General features: G+C 41.1%; 1 pseudogene; it reads right to left on the reverse strand.

Moving 5' to 3' along the window:
• Positions 1–388: 388 nt before the first annotated feature.
• On the reverse strand, positions 389–8,299 carry LOC141504383 (BCL2/adenovirus E1B 19 kDa protein-interacting protein 3-like; annotated as a pseudogene).
• Between the last annotated feature and the right edge of the window lie 843 nt (positions 8,300–9,142).

Below are 9,142 nucleotides of genomic sequence, written 5' to 3' on the forward strand. Positions count from 1 at the left end.
GGCATGGGGGGGGGCCTTCTGGGACCACAAGCCCCTAACAATCATGCTGTTAAAAATGACACGATTCACTTGTTCAAAGGAGTAGCCCCTGCGTGGGGAACTGGGAAGTGTGTCCAGGGAGCCTCAGGATGGGGAGAGCTCGAGGGGCTATGCCTACAGGGAGGAGAGACCAATCAGTCGGACCTGCTCCCCATGTGGTGCCCAGGGAGTAAAGACAGCTACTATCCTCCCCTTCTACTGAACTAGGAAAACATTTGCACAACAGATGAGCACAAGTCGCAGGAGCCATCCCGGACTCACGGCCAGATGCACGGCCTTCCTGCCGTAACCACCCTGCATGCTCAGAGATGGCAGCCTGCTGCCTGGCCAGACTCCCAGCCCCACTGCCCTAGAAGGTGCTGGTGCAGGTGGTGAGACGCCTTCCAATGGAGATCCCCAGCCCGACGGCGGGGAAGTGAGAGAGCAGCAGGGACGGGAGGAAAACCTTCAAAAACTCTGCCGAGAAGATGCCCCCCTTTTTCATGACGCTCGTGTTTCTCATGCTGAGAGTGGCCGAACGCTTCGGGTGCTTAAAAAGAAACTCCTTTGAGGGGATATTTTCAGGCCTACTGGACCAGTACCAGATCCAGTCTGAGTTTTTCTTCAGGATGCTCTCCACTTCTTTCCATCTTTCCACGTAGTCTTCTTCAGCCTGGGAGCTGTTCTTTTCTCCAATGCTGTGAGTATCCGTTTCAGAAATTCAGTTAATATCTTGGGGTGTCTGTGACCGAGGTGGGCTGTCACAGTGAGAACTCTTGGAACTGCTCCGTCCAGACTCATGCTGGGCGTCCAGAAGAATCTTTTCCATGTCGCCATTTATAGGCTGAAATTGAGGATGGCACTGCACTATGACCAGTGCCATTACTGCTGAAGTGCAATGCCACCCAAGAGCCCTGCAGGTTCTCCTGGGGGGGGGGGTGTCGGCTGGCCGCTCTGCGCCGTGGCGGCCCGGGGGCGCCTCTGCCCCTTGTGCCTGCGCCCTCGGAGCGCTGCCCTGCCCTGCCCTGCCGCCGCCGCCTCCGCTGCTCTGGGCCTCTACCTCTCTTTTTTCTTAATCAGCACCAAATTATTTTGACAACTAGTACTTAAAGTATAGTTAATCTTAAGACTCTTTCTTTTCCACTTATCAATATTTTCCTTTATATTGCTGACCTTTTGATCTTCCAAATGTAGTCCTATTATTTTTTCATATCTATAAAGTAATTCTTTTTTTAGGTTGTTTTAGATTTTTGCAAGGCAAATGGGGTTAAGTGGCTTGCCCAAGGCCACACAGCTAGGTAATTATTAAGTGTATGAGGTCGGATTTGAACTCAGGTACTCCTGACCCCAGGGCTGGTCTCCATCCACTGCACCACTTAGCTGCCCCATAAAGTAATTCTTAGATAGTTTGGTGATAGAGCTCTCAAAAAGTAAACTAATTTAGGTAGTATTGTCATTTTAATATATTGACTTAGCCAGTATTCTTTCATTTATTTAGGTTTGTATTTGTATAGGATGTTTTTTAATTGTATCCTTATTGTTTCTCATAGCAATGTTTGAAGGGTATTAATCAATCATGCTTGTAAGTCTCAGCTTGCTGCTTGCCTAATTCCCATATTTAACATGTAAATGTAACCTTATGTCTTAGTAAATAGACTCCCAAGTGTTTTATACTCTATGTATTTGTTTCAAATGATATTTAAATGTTACTCTGAATTTGGATAGAGTCCTATTGGTCATCTGTAGTTATTTATTGCTGATAAAACATATTTTTAGCACCCAAATAACCTGGATGATTTTTCAGTTCTTTGGGTTATTGAGTTGTGATCCTACTGTAACAAGTATGTATTATGTGATGAAAGGAGTATATGTCTTGAGAATATTTAAATATGGATATGGGAAACCTTTGCATCTTTTTATTGAAGTTGAGTAGATATGAACTTGAATGAGACTGGAGAATGAAGAAAGAATCCAATTGTTAAAAGTCCACAGACTAGAAATGAGAAAGCCCCTTATACTGTGAATTCTTTCATGGTGGCTAAAGTGTTGTGTGGGAGAAGAGAGGAGCAAGGGACTTGGATTGTGCTCAAGCTGAAAGCATAGTGTTTGACTCCTTGTGGAGAGAAAGATGGGGAATCTTTTACCATAGGTAAACTATTACCTGATATATACATATATATATATATATATATATATATGTATATGTATATATATATATATACACTCTTTTAATTTACTTTTTTATTTATTTATACATTACTAAAATAGTCTTGTTGTAAGAGTAAACATAATTGGGGGCAGCTAGGTGGTGCAGTGGATAAAGCACCTGCCCCGGAGTCAGGAGTACCTGGGTTCAAATCCTGTCTCAGACACTTAATAATTACCTAGCTGTGTGGCCTTGGGCAAGCCACTTAACCCCCGGTTGCCTTGCAAAAATAAACTAAAAAAAAAAAGAGTAAACATAATCCCTCCTTGCCCCACAAAAATAAAAAATCTCATGAGAAATAAAGTGAAAGAAGGAGAAAAAAAAATGTGTTTCAATCCATGTTCCGATACCATCAGCTCTCTCTCATGGTGGATCGAATTCTTTATCATAAGTCCATCAGGGAAGTTACTTCCATAGTTGATGTTGCCGATTGTAATTCCCTCCATCTGTTTCTCCCCACTACCAATTATTATATTTTCTCTCTCTTTTTACTCTGTCCTTCATCAAAAGTGTACTGTGGGAAGCCAGTGGCACAGTGGACAGAGCACCAGCCCTGGGGCCAAGAGACCCCAAGTCAACATCCCACCCTGGAAACACAACACCCACCCATCCTTGTGGTCCCAGACAGGCCTTTCAATCTCACTACCTTGCAAAATATAAAAAAGAAAATGTATTACATCTTACTATCCTCTCCTATGATCTACCCTCTCCTCTATCCTCTACCCCCCTCACTTATCCCTTTCCCCTTTCTCCCATTCCCTTTCTCTCCTTTTTCTTCTAGATTTCTATGCCCTATTAAATATACATATACATATATATATATATGTATACACACACACACACACACACACACACACACACACACACACATATATATGTGTTATTTCCTTTCTGAGTCAATTCTGATGAGAATGAAGCTCCTTCATTACTCCTCACCTTTCCCCTTTCCATACCATTGCAAAAGCTATTTCTTGACTCTTTTACATGAAATATCTTGTTCTATTTTACCTCTCCTTTCCTTTCTCCCAGTATATTTCCTTTTTAACCATTGACTTCTTTTTAAAAATATATTATACCTTCAAATTCAGCTCTCTCCTGTCTTGACTATAAAAGCTCCTTCTAACTGTTCTAATAAATAAGAAGGTTCATATGAATATTATCTATATTATCTTCCCAGGCAGTTCATCATCATGAAATCCCTCTTAATTTGCCCTTCTCATTCACCCCCTCTATGCTTCACCTGAGTCCTGTACTTAAGGATCAACCTTCTGTTCAGCTCTGACCGGTTCAACAGGAACATTTGAAATTCCCCTGTTTCGACAGAGCCTCATACACTGAGACCCTTGGAGTGTCCCAAAAGCTCAGGAAGCACCCCCAAACCAGGCCCAGGCTGGGAAAATAAGCAAGCAAAGAAACAAAAGGAAGACTATTGAGAAATATTTTGCAAATGAGCCCAAGAAGTATCAAAATACTCAGTCTGAAGATGAGGAAGCACAAGCTCCTGCATCTAAAGACTCCAAGGAAAACTGAAATTTGGATCAGGCTATGACAGAGCTCAAAAAAGACTTTGAAAATAAAATGAAGGAGTTGGAAGAAAAACTGGGAAAAGAAAGGAGAGAGATGCAGGAAAAACATGAAAATGAAGTCAGCAGCTAAGTCAAGGAAATCCAAAAAATGCTGAAGAAAATAGCATGCTAAAAAACCAGCTTAGGTCAAATGGATAAAACAGTTCAAAAAGTTATTGAGGAGAAGAATGCTTTAAAAAGCAAAATTGGCCAGATGGAAAAAGAGATAAGAAAACTCTCTGAGGAGAACAAATCCTTCAGACAAAGAATAGAATTCAGGGAGATTGATGAATTTACCAGAAATCAGGAATCAATGCTTCAAAACAAAAAAAAATGAAAAATTAGAAGAAAATGTGAAATATCTCATTGAAAAAACAACTGATATGGAAAACAGACTTAGGAAAGATAATTTGAAAATTATTGGAATACCTGAAAGTCATGATCAGGAAAAGAGCCTTGACATCATTTTCAAAGAATTACTACAGGAAAATTGCCCTGATATTCTAGAAGCAGAGGGCAAAATAGAAATGGAGAGAATCCACCAATCCCCCCGAGAAAGAGAGCCAAAAAAACCAACCCCTAGGAATATTATAGCCAAGTTCCAGAACTCCCAAGTCAAAGAGAAAATATTACAAGCAGCCAGAAGGACACAGTTCAAATATCGTGGAGCTGCAGTCAGGATCACACAGGACTTAGCAGCAGCTACATTGGAAGCTCGTAGGGCTTGGAATACAATATACCGGAAGGCAAAAGAGCTTAGAATGCAGCCAAGAATGAACTACCCAGAAAGGCTGAATGTCCTCTTCCAGGGAAAAAGATGGACTTTCAATGAACCAGGGGAATTTCAAAGGTTCCTTTTGGAATGGCCAGAGCTGAACAGAAGGTTTGATCTTCAGATACAGGACTCAGGACTAGAGCTGTCACTGAGGCAAATGCCAGAATGATGAAGATCAAAGACAGAATAATTGCTGAAAGAGAAATTCACTGGTCTTCACTGTATGACCAGGCCAACAGACAAAGTCATTAGTATTGACTTCTAGCACCCTTCACCAAATGTCTGCAGGATCAGGGACATTAAATAAAGTTCTGATAGACATATAAGCCCTGAAATCAAGAGGCTTCAGTCAGTAGGGGAGATAAAAATAGTGATACAAATAACTATAACACTACCCACTGTGTGATAAGTAGGATGAAGAGAGCCATACACATAGGGGCATGCTTTCTGCTGGAAATCAGTGAAATCTGCATGGAGAAGATAATATCTGCTTTAGGTTTTAAAGATTGGGTATGATTCCAAATGGTTGAGACAACAGTCAGTATTTTTGGTGGTCCAACATGAAGAGTCAGAAAACATGTAAGAAGCAAGATATGTAGCTCACTTCATCTGTGTAGAGTCCCACTTCTGGACTCCCTCAATCTTCCCCAGGAAAGCATTGGAGGCATGGGGGACAAGGATAACAAGGGAAACAAGTACTCCATCAAGATCTCCAAATGCTCCAAGTACTCTGTTTATTCACCAAAACACCAGTGCCTAAGTACCTTTCCAGTCTCTATTCCACTCCCGTGGCGCTTAGTAAGATAAGATTCTGGTGTTCAAGGACACCAGGTGAAGATAATTCACAATGCTCCTATACACAATGGTTCCCAACATATCCCCCTTCATTTTTGAAACAAAATTATTTCATAATGAATGCCACATAAGTTGTAAACAAAAGTTCAAAGATAGTATACACAAATGGCAATTTAACAAAGCCAATATTCCCAAATTCCTTGCAATACATTTTATCCCCTCTTAACAGACAAAAAAAATCTTTCAAAGCAATCAAATTCAAAAATCTAAACTAAAAGGAGTAATTTTAACTTCACCTAGCTATTTCAGAATTTAGACACTAACACACTCTCAACATAGAAAACAACTCTTTTGCATTTCAAACTTATGAAAGTGAGATTGTTAGATACTGCAGCTGGCACAGTAGAAACATTCTGCCACTTCTCCAGGCCAGTAGAGAGATGTGAGATTCCCTATAGATGTTCAAATACACACATACACACATAATCAATCAAGACCAATCAACAGAAATATAAGCCATAGGCACAGACTTCATTTGAAAGACAAAATCCAAATTTCACAGTCCCAGAAAAAAAATCTTCTTGCTCTTTTTTTCTTAACTAATTGAACCATGAAGCTTCCCAATCAATAACCTATTGAAAACATAGTCATTGCTCAACCCCCCCTCCCCGCTTCTGCCCTGAACCAGGAAGAAGGCAAGGAGGTCCCTTGATTTCTAAAATAAGTTCTTGGAGGGGGTCTTGTCCTTGTAGCAAAGCCTGCATTCCATTTGAGACATAAGCTTGAGTTTCAAGGTTCCAAAAAAGAAAGATTTCCCTTCTCCCACTGCCCTCCCTCTGCAGAGGGTGGGAATGGTAGTGAATGAGAGAAAGCATTTGAAATTACTTGAGATGTTGACAGTACTCATATCTCTGAAGGTGACTGTAGATTTAGGGGTTTGGATCCCGCTTAATGTGTAAAGCGCAGTCAGGTCAGCACCCACGGCCAAAAGGAGCAGCAAGCAAGTCCTGCGCATCCCATTCATGGCTGGTACAGACTCCTGCTGAGCAAGAAGCTTCATCTCTTGCAGCACTGCCTTGGAGATTCCACTTCCGCTGATTCCTCAATGTTGAATTCTTATCACTTTTGTTGGCTATGGTGCTGACTCTCTGCAGTGGACTGCTGCTTGAGGAAGCTCGGTCCCCCTGTGGTGCTGCCTCACAGACTCCACTTCCCAACTCAACAGCAGCCCCAATCAGAGAATCTGCTAATTCTAATCCTTAATATCTCTTCCTCATAATGTTGTAGGGAGTCCTTCAACTACAAGAGGAATGACAGTCCCTGCTTTATCTTCTTTTCTCCATTTCAAGGTTTGACAAGAAATTTCTATTTCCTGTCTACCTCCAATGCCTACTAGTATAAGCAGCCTGTTTAGGCCAAGCTTGTGGCCAGTTTTGTGTGGGGAACACAGTTCCCCACTGTCAATCAAGCTTAAGAAAGCATTTCCTTCTACTTGGATGACACAAAGAGGTTTTTTTTTTTTGTGAAGAAATTGTAGTTATAAACATAAAAAAAAAAGAAAGAAATTCCCCTGTTTCATTGAAAGTCCATCTTTTCCACTGGAAGAGGATGTTCAGTTTTGCTGGGTAGTTGATTTTTGGTTGCATTCCAAGCATTTTTGCCTTCCAAAATATTATATTCCAAGCCCTATGAGCCCTTAATGTGGATGTTGCTAAGTCCTGGGTAACACCGACTGTAGCTCCACAATATTTGAATTGTTTTGTTCTGGCTACTTGTAGTATTTTCTCTTTGACTTGGGAATTCTGGAACTTGGCTATAATATTCCTGGGAGTTATTTTTTTGGATCTCTTTCAGTAGGAGATCAATGGATTCTCCCAATTTCTATTTTCCCTTCTGCTTCTAGGATATAAGGACAATTTTCCTATAGAAATTCCTTAAAAATGAGGTCAAGGTTCTTTTCCTGATCATGACTTTTAGGTAGCCTAATAATTTTTAAATTGTCTCTTCTCAATCTGTTTTCCAGATCAGTTGTTTTTTTCAATAAGATATTTCACGTTTTTCTTCTAGTTTTTCATTCTTTTGATATTATTTTATTTTGATATTATTTGGTATTTATCACAAAGTCATCAGCTTCCTTTAGCTCCATTCTACATTTGAAGGATTTGTTTTCTTTAGAGATCTTTCTTATCTCCTTTTCCATCTGGCCAATTCTACTTTTTAAGGTATTTTTCTGCTCATTAACTTTTGAACTGTTTTTTTTTCCATTTGACCTAAACTAGTTTTGAGTATATTATTTTTAAAGCATTTTTTTGGATTTCCTTGACTAAGCTGTTGACTTGGTTTTCATGTTTTTCCTGCATCTCCCTCATTTCTCTTCCCAGTTTTTCCTCTACCTCCCTTACTTGATTTTCAAAATCTTTTTTGAGCTCTGAAATAGCCTGAGACTAACTTCTATACTTCTTGGAGGATTTAGAGGCAGAAACTATAACTTTCTCTTCTTCTGATTGTATGTTTTGGTCCTCCATGGGATCAAAGTAATTGTCTATGGTCAGGTTCCTTTTTTTTCCTGTTTACTCATTTCCCCAGGCTGTGCCTGGTTTGGGGTGCTTCCTGAGCTTTTGAGTATTATTGGGACACCCCCACTCAAGGACCTCAGTCCACCAGGCTCTCCTGCCTATGCTCTGGTGTCAATAAGGAGCTCCCAGACTGCAACCAGGGTCTGAATATGGACAAAGCAGAAGAGTTCTGTCCTAGGGCCAGAGGAGAGACCTCAACAGTCTTCCCCCTCACCCCCTTACCTTCTGTGGGCTGAGCACTGTGGGCACAGCTGTCAGGCAGCTCACTGTCGGGTGGCTCTGTGTGCCTGTTTCTGTTTCCTGGAATCTGGGCTGTGCTGAGGGTCACAGCTATGCTGGTGGCTGTGGCTGCACTGAGGGCCATGCCAGCTCCCACTCACTTTGGTAGAGGTTTCCCCACTGATCTTCCAAAGTATACTTAGTGTTCCCTGGGTTGCCAGGGCAGGAAACTGCTTCTGCTGCTGGGCTCCCCAGGACCCAGGCGCCTAGGCACTCAGCTGGCTGTTCCTCAAAGACTAGAGCTCCTTAGCTCCCCTGCAATAATCTTGGTTGTGCTGCTGCCCCCTCCACACTGTGGAACAGAGTTTTCCCACAATCATCCAGGCTACCTTGGACTGAAGAACTGTCTCACTGGATCTTTCTGTGAGTTCCATCTCTGGAAAATTTAGTTAGAGTTATAATTTTAAAGTTTTTTGAATATTTTTGAGAGAGCTCCTAGGAAAGTCTGTTTTCATGCCATCATCTTGGTTCTGTCCGCCTGATATATATTCTTGAAGAATATGTCAGCTATGACAAACAAAGAATCTTGTTTCATCAACTGAGTTTTTCCTATTAGTGAGAGTCTATAGTCCATTTTCTGATAGGGATTGTGTCTTAGCCTTTTTCCAGAGTTTAACTAAGCACATTACTGTGTTTACAATGAGTTTACAACATGGATATTTTAATGGGATTGTATTGTTATGGATACTGAGTTAACTGTTGATACTCATACTTACTTTTTGTCTATTCCTCATTTCTCTTCCCTTTTTACTCATTCTCCCAATTCTCTCTTTCTTATTGTCTTCCCCCATCAGAGACACCCCTGAACATTGCCTGGACCCCTTGAAGCACAGGCTTGAAAATATGCCAACTTCTCCACTAGCTCATAAGATCAGAGAATTAGAGTTGAAAAGGACTGAAGGTCCTTAGCAAACTGAAGGCTAGAAGA

Source organism: Macrotis lagotis, chromosome 1, assembly GCF_037893015.1.
Source record: "Macrotis lagotis isolate mMagLag1 chromosome 1, bilby.v1.9.chrom.fasta, whole genome shotgun sequence".
NCBI lineage: Eukaryota > Metazoa > Chordata > Mammalia > Peramelemorphia > Peramelidae > Macrotis > Macrotis lagotis.